The sequence below is a fragment of the Rhinolophus hipposideros genome (assembly GCF_964194185.1).
Source record: "Rhinolophus hipposideros genome assembly, chromosome: 8".
Lineage (NCBI taxonomy): Eukaryota > Metazoa > Chordata > Mammalia > Chiroptera > Rhinolophidae > Rhinolophus > Rhinolophus hipposideros.
Window position 1 is genome coordinate 27,349,717 of NC_138054.1, and position 13,866 is coordinate 27,363,582.

General features: G+C 44.0%; 1 long non-coding RNA gene across 1 annotated transcript in view; it reads left to right on the top strand.

The window, feature by feature from the left end:
- Positions 1–859: 859 nt before the first annotated feature.
- Positions 860–13,866, top strand: part of LOC308500516 — a 19,002-nt gene continuing 5,995 nt past the window's right edge. Inside the window, exon 1 of the long non-coding RNA XR_013993743.1 lies at positions 860–1,099. This is a non-coding gene — a long non-coding RNA (uncharacterized lncRNA). The remainder of the gene's footprint in view (positions 1,100–13,866) is intronic.

A 13,866-nucleotide genomic window follows, 5' to 3' on the forward strand; every position in this document is an offset into this window, starting at 1 on the left:
CAGGTATGTGTGATGGAAGCATTCTTGCAGAGGTTCCAATTCAGAATGCACAGCTCTCTCCGTGGGTAAACTTTATAGTACCCTGGCATAATCTCTACAGTACATATCACCCAAATAGTAGAAAGAGGAGGGCAAGGCCTTGAGACCCAAGGAAGAACAGAAACTTTAAGTATAGAATGCAAATGTTTTGCTAGAAGCTTAGAAACAAGAGTAAGATATTACTCTCCGGGGTGGGACTGAAGACAGAGAGTTAGCGATTCTTTGCCTGATCCGTATTTACCCTGAAAAGGAAACCTCCCCTATTGGGGCTGCGAATATGTCTCCCGCGCTCGCTGCTCGTGGGGTCAGACGCGTGGCCTAGAGAGTCGTTGCAGAGCTCTTACTCTCACTGCACTTCCCAGTTGCCAAGCGGAAATATCACCCTTGGGCAGAGGATGGGAGAGGTAATAACTGTCATACGGATTTCTTTCCCCTGCCACACAATGCTGGAGCTTCTCTCCCACTCTTTTTGAATAAGTACGTTTATGACTGATCGCTCAACACCTTGTTGGTTCTCATTGCAGAAAACACACCTTATAAATATATGATAACGATCCTGTAATGGAGAGTGTGACAATTGACTTCACAGTGCGTTTCTGGCTGCTAATTGATCGTTTCAGTCCAGGGAGGATTTGGAATAAATTACAGCCATCAAAAGGATATCACAGCTCATTTTGGTGGAAGGATCTCCTCGTCGCTTCGCGTCTGTCTCCCGGAGAGCCGATGGCACCCGGCAGGCAGAGAAGAGGGGCGGGAGCCTGCAAGAGAAGAGGACGCCGCGGGGCGGGGCGGGGCGGCGGGACGGGGCGGGGCCGGCGGGACGGGGCGGGGCCGGCGGGACGGGGCGGGGCCGGCGGCGGCGAGCACGGGGGCTGCAGGTCCACGGCCGGACAGTAGAGGCCTCCCTTCCGAGGATGCGATCCGGGCGCAAGCCGCTGGGGCTCCGCTCCCCGGCGCGAGCCTGCGTGTCCTTCCCAGCGAGGTCCCTGCGCGGCCCGGCCCGGTGTGACTATTCCCCACCCGCCTTCCTCCTGCAGGCGGCAGCGCCCGTTCATTAGAGGTGAGAGTCTGCCTCGGGCGGAGGGCCCTGCTGGGGGGTGGGGGGTGCTCGCGTGCGCCGGATCTCACCTGGCGCTGAGGCTTCTCCTCAGTGGGGCATCCCCGCGGGAGCGGACGCGGTAACGCCACGCGCTGCGCTCTCATCTCCGGGAGCCGGGCGAGCGAGGCGTGGAGGAGCCGCGGCCCCGTTGGGGTTTTGTGTGCAGTTGCGCCCGCGGCTCGGGTGGCTCTGGTTCTCACGCCGCAACTGGGGAGGGGGCTTATGGAGAGACGCAGACCGGAGGAAGCCATGCCCCCCGCAAACCCCAGAGGAGGGCGAGGAGTGGGCGGGCCAGCTGGGCGGTGTCGCCAGGCGCCACCGGGGCCGCCCGTGCGCGGGGTCGCGAGGGCGGCGGGTCACACCCTTTGGGAAGCGGGGAGCGCTTCGCGAGGCCGAGCCGGTGGACTCGACCCTGCCCGACCTCTCCGTGGTCCCGAGTTCCCCGCCCGCCTCGGGAACGGTCGCGCCCCGCAGCCTCCTGCCTCCAGGACCTGTCCCAGCAAAATGAGTGCCGTTGTGTGGTGCTCATGGAGACGAGACTCCCCAAGGCCTATCCCCGAGTGGGTTTCGAATTTGATTTTTTCCTGCTTCTGTCGCAGGCACTCGCAGATGTGGCCTCCCTACCCCCGCCCACGCGACCTCCTGGCAACTTTCGTTCTCTTCCGAAGTTGAACCATAAGAAGGGTTGCGGCCCTTCGGCTCACACATAGAGTAGCCCTCTATCCCGTGTGCTCCAAGTCGTGCCTCGCAAGGTGTTCCTGGTTTTTTAGTCCTCTGTCACGCTAATACAGTATGTCAATCTAGGGCACGGATGTGTCTGTGCAGGCGATTTTGACAGCAACCATCATACCTGGCTCTTAGGAAGTGTGCTGTCAGTGCGTTCTGGAGGACGGATAATATATAAGCCGGTTCTTGCCGTGCTTTCTTACAAGGAAACATCTGAGACCGTCAGGAAGGAGCATTTTAATTCACACACCAAAAATATTTTGTTTGGTTGGCATCTTTCAAAATGCTGAAAGAGGTAGTAGCATTTATCATTTTGTAAGTATTGATAAATACTGATAAGTACTCACAAAAGTCCCCATAGGAAGGAGGACTTCTTCTTCCTCCTATTCTATCATATAAACTGAGAAACAGAGATGTTATGGGACCTACCAAATAGTCCATAAGTCAGTGAGAGAGCTCTATTTATGAGATCAAACATCTTCTAAATCTGGAATAACTGGAAAAGTTAGGAGACTAGTATGTTTATAGCTCTACTGTGAAAGGTAGTCTCATATGCTAGCTTAAATGAGAGACCATATGCTTTTAGCACAAGTGCTGCATGTGTGAAATGATCAATTTATCTCAGGTATGGGAGTCAGGTAAATTTTCTGTAAAACTCCACTGTTAATGACTACTACCTACTGATGGGTATTAAAGACTAATTATATCAGGAGTCACTTAAAACAAGTGATTAGGTTCAATGGTATGGCTAGGGCCCTAATGAATGAATTCTGAAATCTAAAGTAATCCAAATCTAAGCAGATGCTTTAGAGTTGATGTTACATAATAGTTAGAAGTTGTGTTTATATAGACCAAATCCTGTAGGAGTTAATTTTACAGTGGACTCCATATGTGTTGACTCAAGATATGGTTTTGTTTTCCTGTATTCATCAATTCAGTAAGCATTTATTCATTACCTGCTATAGGTCTTCCACTTCACTTTGAGATTGAACATGCTCCCTATAGGCATTAATAAATAATTGTTCAAATGTGACTAAAACATGTTTATCTTCTCCTCCAAAAAACTCAAGGAATATTATTATGAAAGAGTTAAAAACTGGCCTTTCATTTATACAAATGGAAACGTATTGATGACTCTCAAGTTAGTAAATCAAGAGAAGAAAATAAATTAGAAATCAGAAAGTTTATTCACAGTACATGATTTTTTTTTCCTTAAAACTTTAAAACAAAGTTTAAAGGACTTGCATGATTGAAGGGATTTATGATATTATTTTAATTATTTTAGAATGTAAAGTTTTCCTAAAAAGGCCTAATTCCTTATATGGCATGCTGGACTCTGGTTTTATGTAAATGAAAACACTATATTTTTATTTAAAATCAAAGCCACATATTCTCTTTTTCCCCCAACCTGAGATAAGAGTTGCCTACCATTAAGTCTAGCAAATGAAACATATCCCAAGTAGTCACAAGTATACCTGGTTAAAATTCATTGGTTTAATAAAAATAGAAAAACCTAACCAATATGTTTATCCCAAATGTTTGTAGTTCTAATTTTTTGTCTTGGATAATGCTTGAAATCATTCACAACAATGCCGAGATCCTTGAATAATGACATTTTTGTGTGAAATATATAAGCTACATCTAAAGACTGTAAAATTTTATGAAGTGTAATAATAGAAGCCAAGATGTTAAAAATAATTTTATCCTTAACCCTAGTGTGCTGTAGGGCTGAAACTATATAACCAAGGTACAACTGTAAACTGATGTAGTCAGCCATAACAAAACTTAAACATGTTAACAGCTGTGTTTTAACAACTATACCAGAACTTACACATACACTGTAGTGTGTGTCCTTATCCAACTTGTTATATTGGAAGGCTGTCGCTTATTGTAATGCATCCATTGCTGCCATTGCGCAAACCTATGTTGCAGCTCTTTTTTGGGCACTGTTTTCAGAACCCACATCACATCTTATTAAAAAGCCTTGAAAATAGTAAGTCATCTTTAAAGACCTTCAGTGTTCTGAAGGGTAAGGTGGGTTATCAAGTCAGGGTAATTTAATTTGGGATCAAAACAATTGGAAAGACAATTAGATGGCTTTCTTGAGTAGCGTTTAAATTAGTTCCAAAGTCATTATACAAACATAGTTGGAACGATGGCAGAACCATTGGAATAATAGTAACTGCCAAGGGACAGCTTTAAGAAAATGCTCATTTGGAGTTATACATTCTGTGATTGTCAATAATAGTCATATACATGTATAGTACATTGGTATGCAGTATAGAGACATATTCAGAAAGTTATATTGTCAAGAATTTTATTGATCTGGATTTTATGAGAGTTTGATTTTGCTGCTTTGGTTACAAGCCTTTAAGTTCTAAAATACAAAATTGGGTGGGAAAAATTCAAGATGTCATGGGCTGAAATCAGGATTGCTCTTTATAAGTGCTACAGAATTAGTGCTCCACATTTTTTTGAAACATGAGAATCATACTCAGTTAAGAAGTTAACCGGTATTCTATTTCGTGAGCAAGGCATTTGCCAATACCAAAAAACTCAGTGATCCTTAGACTGTACATGAAGTCTTGTCTGTGGGTTAAATACTTGTCATTTTTAGTAGTTGGCTGTGACTACAGACCCAAAGTAGATATGTAGTCGAATCACTGTGTCCTGCTGTAAGTTAACAATACGCTATCTGTTGTATGACATACAAAATCATGAAATTCCTCACCCAGTGAATTTAGACTTATATTCCAGACCACAATATGAGAGAGGGGATAGCAAGAAAAAGAGAGAGTGGGAGAGGGAAAGAGGTCGGTCTTGAGGCTTTCGAATCCATAATTAGTTGAATTCACTTGAGGAAAGAGTTTACAAGTGCTTTCCAAAAACCACCAGCAAACAATTTAAAAATCTGAGGAAATAATTCAAATTCAACTTGAGCTAAGACTATATGGAGGATCAAGAAAAGTAGAAAGAATGTAATTAGCTGAGTAGGAATTTTTCTAAGAGTTTAGGTCTAATACTTTTACTATTATATAAAGGGCCATGGGATCATTAGTGATTAGCAGAGGTCCAGACCATAATGAACAGGAGAAATCAAGGCCAGCAGACAGAGATGAAAGACCTTCTCGCTGACACTGAATGTTGTAGATGCACTTATATAGGGAAGGTCAGCCAGCAGAAAAAGAAACAGGGAAACAGTCTGAAGCAACAAATGTGTTTGGGTCTTTCACCCCAGAGTCATGTTGGATGTGGAGATTAATCAAATTTGAGCTGAGATGAAAAAAATGTCTTTATTTCAACCATTTATAAGGTCTGAAACTTCGAGTGCTGCTTGCTTTGATGAGCTGGGTTATTGCCCAGAAATTAGGGGACGGGACTTGCTGGGCCTTGGATACCAGGTTTACACATCTCACTAAAGGGTCGGTGAACGAGATGGACAAATCCAATTCCAGATTTTTTCTGGGGAAAGACGCTGGACTGTGTGCCCATTATGTAGACAAAACAGCTCCAAAATTTTGTGTTACGAGTACAAGAGAGTATCAGGTACCCAGCAAATAAATGCTCAATAAATGATGACAATTGTGTAGAAACAAGTGACAGTGATGCTAGCCTTTTTTTTTTTGAAACAGGTAGCCTAACCATCATGCCTGCTTATCCTCTGTAGATTTAAGAACCTACCAAATATTTCTTAATTTGAATCTAAATATTAAATGTTGTATATTGTGTTTATAGATTCAGAATTGGGGTGGGAGGGTTCTTAGTATGTCTCAGTTAGTTGTAATAGAAGTCCAGTGAGTGTAGCTTGCAGGCCATTTCTTTCAGATAGAGAAATCCCTGGTTTTAGATTTACGAATGTCACATATAGATCCAGAATATAGAAAAGGTAGGAAATGGCCCTGAGAATTGGGAAGTATCATGTGGTAGAAAGAATCCCGGACCAGGAGGGGGGACTAGGTTTACCACATGCCAGTGGTGTTACTTGAGGCAAAGTTTAGTTTTCCTCAGAGGCAAAATGTACGTAATAGTGACATCCACTGTGTGTGCTTCAAAGGGTAGTTTTGAGCATCATCTGAGATGAAGTAAATGGAATGACTTGGTTTATGAAGTGCTGTGCACGTGCAGGATTCTGTGTGCCACAACACAGGTTTTGTAGGTGGAAGTAAGAGTCATAGTCCTTGAGCGGACCAAATATTTAAACCAAAATATAAATGAAGGTGGAACCGCCCCCCGCCCCTTTTGGGAACGTGGGGGAATAGACTAGTTTTAGCGTGAATACTAGACACAAGAGAGTAAATTAGTCATTATTTATCCTTTCTCAAATTCACAAGAAGTACCCTGTTGCCACTGCAAGAGATTTTGTTTTTTTTGTGTTTTGTTTTGTGTTTTGTTTTTAGCACTCCCTAAAGACCTGTTGGATGTAAAGAAACCTGCTAGCTCCCTTAATACTGTCAGTCCAGATCTTCAGCAGTGGTTCTGGAGGGACAGTCTCCATGTGGGGAAAAGTAGTCAGACTTCCAGGCCTTGATTCTTATACCCTCAGACGTTCTTCTTTTCTTAGATTCTTTAATCCCATTGCCACCTTTATGTTTTAGAAGAGAGCCACGTATGTGGAGTTCCACATACTGGTTTAATTGGCCAGCTGTGAACATTTTTTGCAATTGTTACTCGCAATTGTTACTTGCAATTGTTACCACAGCAGCAACCCATTTTTGCTGCAGAGACAGCAAGACCTCCCCCAAACCCTTTTGCGGGCCATTTTGAAAAATTAACACTTGTGTCTTTGATTTTCTCCTGCTTTCCTCCGTGTGTGTACAAGGTACAGAAGCTGCTGTGGAAAGGGCAGTTCGCCTCTCCAGCTCACAGATACATCGAGTGCCGATACAGACGCATCATTGGCTCCCACGGACATGGGGCATGGCTCCAAAAGAGGAGGGGAGGACGGAAGGGGTGGCCTGGGATAGTGGGATATTATGGAGTGGTATGCACTCATCCTTTCATCTGCTGAGTTTCAGAATCTACTAAAAAGTAAAAACAGTGCCCTTTGTTCAAAGATGTGGTTACAGGGGTGTTTTCTGGAGGTTTGTTGAGTATCCTCCATACAATAACACTTCATAAATTCACATTGTGTGAAGCACAATGTATTCAAGTCAGTACAGTGTATTGGCTAAGGGAAAGGGGAATTTGATTCAGACAACCTGTGTTTGAATGTCAGATCTGCTACTTACTTGGGCAAGTTTCTTTATCTCTCTGAGCCTCAGTTTCTTTGTCTGCAAAATGACAATAACAGAATCTCCTGTTAAGGATTGCTGTGTCTGAGGTGTGTGCTTAACAAATGGGAGCTGTATTATTAGCTCCGGAGAGTGACAGAGGAATATAAAGACATATGAGGCAAATTCTCATTTTCAAGGAACTTACAGTGTAGTTAGAGGGGACTGAATTAAAGAAAACTGACATGATAGTACAGGGCAGAGAATGGGAGTGCCAGGTACGTGCTGCAGAGAGCGAAGCAGTCTGCCAAGGACTAGCATGATGGGGAAAGGTTTCAAAATAGAGGTGGGAATTTCTCTAGGATTACCAGCTGGGTGGGATTCAGATATGCACAGTGGCATTGAGAAGGCATCCCAGATGGCAAGGAGAAGGAGTGAGGAGAAGGAGTGATCAGAACACACAGTACAGCAGGGCTGGGAGAATGCCAGAGTGGAAAGTAAACCAGCATTTGGGCCAGAATAGATAACCATAAGAATCCTATCTGCTGTGAGATCTTGGTTGCACAAGTACCTTGACTTCTTTAGTCTCAGTTTCTACAGTCTTAAAATGGGTATAATCATATCTCATTAAATTGAAGGAATTAAATGAGATGTTTGTAATGCCTAGCATGGTAGCTGGCACCTCACAGGTGTTCAATAAAATGAAGGTAACTGGTGTGGTGTTTTCAGTATATGGTGGGAGAGCTGTCTGCTTGAAGAGCTGTCTTGCCTTGTGTAGGCTAATAGTGGAAAACAAACCAGAAATGGCTAGTTAGGGCCTGCGAGGAGGGTAGAGAGGAAGCTTAAAGGTAATTTAAGGAACTGGGCCTGTTACAGGCTATCACAGCTATCAAGGTTTTCCAGGAAAGTGGGGATTTAGGATAGTTAATGTCAAGGCACTCTGAAGGCTGTTTTAGAGGTAGGAAGAAATGTCCTGTAGCACGTGTAAGGTGATTAGGGTCTAGAGTAGGATAGTGGCATGGTTACCAAACCTGACAGATGTGGTCTCTTTACAGTTTCTTTTATTAAAGGAGCTTAGGGCTCAGCAGTGGGCAGCGAGGAAACCTTTGTTTTGTTTTATTTTGATTTAATTTGTTTGCAGACTCCCAATATTTAGTGTCAGTTGTACACTATAGAGCCACAACTTTGGAAAAGAGAACTCACTCAGTATTTAGGGACTATAAAAGGTAGGAAGTAACTTTTATGCTAAATAAACCCTAGAACTTGCTCCAGCTTATAAAACAGCCCTTTTAAAAGCTCCTTTCGCCTTCCTGTTAATGCAGATGAGTGTGTGCCTATCACTGGTTTTCCGGAAGGCACAGAACGGATCATTTATAGCTACACGGAGTGTGAGGTTAGCACTGTAGTACCAAGTGGCATTGGGTTAAATGGGGAGGATGCCGCCAGCAAAATGGTAATTTTGATGACTTTATTTGGTGACTGTGTGATTTGGATGAGAAAAATCTGCTTCTCCCTGGGGTTTAGAAGTGATTTAATTAAAAACACAAACCTAGGAAATACTAGTTTTGGATAGTAGGAAATTCTTTTATATTGTCTTTCATTCTCTCCTCACCTCTTTTCTCTCCATAGTTATTTTGTAACGGGAGAATACACGGTAGATAATTGTGTCTCTAAAGAAAGTCACCCTGACAATATGGACACCAGTTTTAAAAACGTAAGGAAATCGAAACCGCCTGTTCCTAGTTCAGTGGTGGGCCTTTACCATGTTAAGTAGGAAAGAATAGCTGCCCTACCACTGATTTCCTGTATTTTGTTGTTCTCTCATTTGGTTGCAAGGGCAACATGGTGCTAATAGCTCGTGGGTGTCACAATAGTTAATGGTGGCCAAGCATTGCTTCCCTTGGAAGGAGAATGCACATGCAGAGGCATTGTGCACGGTGGCTGACAAACACAGAAAGGAGAGAAGTGACAAAGGAAAAGGCAGGCCCTCTGCGGTTAGAGGCAGAGCCAGCTGGTTAGTCCTGTCACTTCTGAGCAGGGGCAAGGAGTGTATTTGATTTCTCCTCTCCTGAGTTTATTTAAATTATCTGCTGGGGTGGGGTTGGAGAAAGCATGATGTTATAAGGCTGATTAAGATGCAAACGTGCAGATTGAATGGAGCTCCTGACACTCCTTTTCACTCCAGACTGGAAACAGAAGATTGTAAAAGAAACCTGTTCCAAGGGAAGGAAAGGGAGAAAGCAAAAGACATATACCCATTTTTTAATGAAAGATTTTCTGAATACATTTTTGGATTTCTCTTATCTGTGCCACCCTAACAGATCATCCAGAGTAGCTCCAGGCTGAAACTCTAGCCAGAGGGTTTGTACCAGTGGCAGGTGGCATTGGGCAGAGGGTCTTCAGGGATGCTGCTGGCATTGATTTTGCTGAAGGAGCCTCGTCAGAGACCAAGTGTCCCCTCCCCCATGGGTGGTGGGCACTGGGCCTTGGAGAGGGCCTCAGTGCATATTTCAGCCCTGTCCCCTCCTCCAACCCCTCTGCCTTCTGCTCCTGTGGTGGGACCGCACTCTCTTCCCCTGTTTTTCAATTAAATGAATTAATTACCAGGCATTTAACTTTTTGCCAGACTCTTTCATTATGCCCAGAGTTGTTGCTGATCAGCAAAGGGAAGTAATAACATTCACAGTGAGGGGCAAATCCTGTTAATGAACAAATTAAAGTTCAAACAGTGATTCAAGTTCACAACCTCTCCGTGGCTCTTTTCTTTAATAAGAGTTATACATGTTACTTTCCCTGTTCTTTTCTCCCTTTTATTACTTTTTAAGCTTTTCATCAACACTGCTGAGGCATATTTGAGGCTCCCAACCTTTCACCCTGACAAGGACTCGAGCAGTTATAATCCCGTCTTAATTTGGCAACTTTTGTAAAACACATAAAGGGCCCAGGGTCACCTTTGGTCACCAAGGGCCCCGGTGACCCTATAGTTTCCACCTCCTGCCTGGGCTGCGTGGGCCGCTCCTTTTGGTTTGCATTCGTCTCCAGCAGTCAAAATCTTATGACTCAATTTCCCACCGAGGGTCACAGCCATGCAGGACGGGGCCACCTGTGCCTGAGCCCTTGCCTCTCCCCCTTCTCTCTCCAGTGGTCCTTTCCACCCAGATGGTTGCAGTGCTTGGGGGAAGAGGAGCAGTAAGGAGAGGGAGGGACCTCTGGACTGAAAGCTAGAAACCTTTGTGGGGAAAGGAGGTAGGAACCTTTGTGAGGTATGAAAGATGCTCGACCCCTCCCCCCTACCATTACCAAACACTGCTTGCCTGGCTGAGGGGACCACGCCTGTTACGGCTCAGGAAGGCCCAAGCCTCCTTGGCCCTGACGGTAGCTGGGCCAGAGCCTGGCGGGAAGGAGCCTGGGAGGCATCTGGTGCCCGCCTACTTCTTCCCCCTCTATTTTGTTTTCCATACTATGGGTTGCGTGGCGTTCTTTTCCACCTCTGTGCCTGGTTTCTCACCACCATTCCCTGAGCGTGGCTTGATATAATCACCATGACAACTGCAATCGAGGAGCATACACATAATAGAGATGAAATAGACAAAAGATTAGCATGCCATGAAAAGTACAATAAGTTTCTTATTTAGCATTTAGATAACTGTCTTTCCTTCAGAGCAAGCTTCAAAGTTGAAGCCAGTTTAGACCAAGAGGATTAATTCTTTCTCCCGCATGCTTCATTGAATCTCTCATTACCAAACTTTGTCTGTATTGATGTAAGATTTGATTGAAGATTAGAGCATTTAGCAAATCTTGCTTTTCTGCATGTATCAGGTCCTTTCAAGCACGGATCGCAGTGCCCAGTGGTCAATACCCTTACTTTTATCCAGTGTCTGCTTCATTTAAACTTAATCAACTCCATCAATGAACTGGAACAGGGAAACGTCCCTGCGGTAAGAATGTTGTGCTTTTGTGGGATAATTCTTTGCTCTTTCCCGATCCGTTGGCGTTAAACCTAAAATTGCACTATGATGTACTTTTTTTTTTAATCAATATGATAATGAAAATTGAGCCTGAACGCTCTGGTAGGACTTAAGAGTAGAGCAGGATCTGGCCTCCATTACCAAAACAACTTCTTGTCCTGCGATAGTCGGCCTCCTTTTGTGTGGCTTTAATACCTTTTCTTCCCTGACATTGAATATTGCTCAAGCTGGAAAATGATGCATCTTTGTAGGGAAGGCTCATATGTCACAGCCAGAAAGTGAAGCAGACCGATTGGTTGTGTGAATTATCTGACTTGCTGCAGTGAATTATTTGCACTGTTTCCCTACCTAGTCAACAAGTTCCTGAGGTATAGTAGAGATCAATCAAAACTGACAGCCCGCGTGTGAAGGCTTTACTGTGTAAATCTGGCGCACTCATCCTGGCTCTGCCGGCCCTGGCATCTGTATATCATTTTTATACTGCTACCAGTAGAGCAATTTCAAAAGTATTTGCAAGGAAAATGCGTGTCCCCATCTGTTCCTGGAAGCATAAATGTGCCACCTTCGGAGGGTTTTCACTGGTAATCATATCTTTAATGATCAACAGACTAGTGATATATATTTTTCCATAAAATGGGGTTTTCTTCACTTTATTGTGATTGGCTAGAATAAATAGCTTTTCCATATGTTAGGGAGATAAAATACAAGATTAGCAGAGGTCGTTTGTTGGATAGTAAACAAAAGAAACAAGTCATTCCAAATAATCTTTGAAAAGAAGCAACGACAAAATTAAGTTGCAATAACAGAGCATCTGAGGGTCCAGATCAGAAAACAGACTTTGTTGCTCCTTGGAAAAGGAGCTGCCGTTTAAGAGCAGAAACTCAGAGTGTTCTAGAGGACTGGTGGCTTATTCTCAGAGGCAGGGGAGGAAAGGATCAGGAAAAGGAGAAGAGAATAGAATAACACTTATTTGTTCCACTTCTGTTTTAAGGTATTTCCTTTCCCTTTATTTTACCCACTATTTGTCCGCCCTTACTGCCACACCCTGGGTAAGTTGATGGGAAATGTGTTTAGAAAGCAGGAAAATGCCAACCTGCTGAATTCTCTAAAGGCCTACAAGGAGATGAGGGTTGTTCACATACTTTAAAATAAAACTTGGTTTCCCCTGTGGGAGAGTTCTCTTCTCCCACAGAAAAGGGTGATTTCAGAGGATGGGGCCCTTCCATGAAATCCCACAGCCCAACAAAGGGCCCCTGGAGATAGCCAAGATCTGCCAGAAACCCTTCCGGGAGGTGGTCTTGGTGATGTAGTCCCAGCTGTACAGATTACAGTTTGCAGACACAGTCGGGCCCTGAGCATCGCCCCGCCCCGCCCCTCTCACCTACACAGGTATTCTCTGCACTTAGCGCCCCACAGCCCGCGCCCCCTTTTTCAGTTGCAGAATTAAGAGTATCTGTAGATACTCTTAGTTCATGGTGAGATTTGGAAGCATCTCCAGGAATTCTGTCCAGAGGTTGCAAATGCCTGCTCAGGAATCTCCGATTCTATTTTGTTTCCAGGGTGAGGAGAGAACCTCCTGTTCCACACAGGACGAACATTCATTGCAGGACCCCTGAGTTTGAACAATGCCTTCAGCTTTTGAGCTCTCCAGAAAAACGCAGACCTATTTAGATTTGTTTTCTACAAGCCAAGAATTGAGAATGAGAAGTAGGGGGAAGGTAAAGGAGGTTCTCTCTAACCTCGAGAGCAGGACCATTTAGTAGGGTGACTGTTAATCTGGTTCTTTCTTCTTTACTGTATGTATTGTTATTGACATTTTTCCCCCTTAGGATAATGGGGCGGGGGAAGCTCCATCTTTTCTGTATATCTTACCTTCCCCACCATATTGCACAGAATTTTTTGATCTCTACAAATACCTACTGCTCTCACTGCAGCAAGAGTGTGTGTGGGGTGTTAGTTTCAAAGTGGGAAATGTGGTCTTCAGGCTGGTCCCAAGCAGAAAGTCTCTGTTAGCATCTTTGACCTAGCATGTGTTAATTTCCTGGCCCCAGTGAAGACTGGGAACAACTCACAGGACAGTAATAGCTTACCCCAGGCCTATGGCCAGAGAAAGATGGGAAAGCCACTGGCAAACGATTTTTTTTTAAATTTCCTCTTAATTTTAGAAACATAATCTTACAGGCTGGATTGCATCTAGGCAGGCATAGGCTACTTAAGAATTACAAGTAGATGACGCTTGTAATTCCAGATCTGAAACCAGATTTACCATAGTATTGCAATTAAGACTAAAAGAAAGGGAGGCCACATTTGTGGTTTTCACATTGTATTGTGATACTCTGCAGATCTCAGTCTTCAGTGAATTTGCTCGCCACAAGGAAATTCTGGCATGTGTTGTGTATGAAACATGGTTTGCCCTGAATTTCCTGATTTCTATGTGTTTTAGTTTGAAACCCATTTTGCACTGAATTTCTGTTGTTTTTTATTAAATGAAAGGAAGTGAAAAACCTCACCAACTGATTTTGTGTGGAAGAAATAAGTCTGACGTTTGCTCCTTCCATTGTCCAGGACGAGGCTGGTGCTACTATAGTTGGGATGTTTCCCACTCCGTGCTTCTGTTCCCCGGGGTCCTATCTAACCCACAAGCCTCTGCCCAAAACGGTGCTGTCCACACCAGGGTAGAAGACATCTGCAGAGCTTGCCTTTGGGGCTCCTGTTGGCTGAGGCTCTGAATCATAGAACCAGATGCATCCAAGGTTTTCCTAAACCCTGGAGTGGAGTCATTTGCAGCACGTTGTCCTTTGCTGCTTCAAAACCACAGACCCAG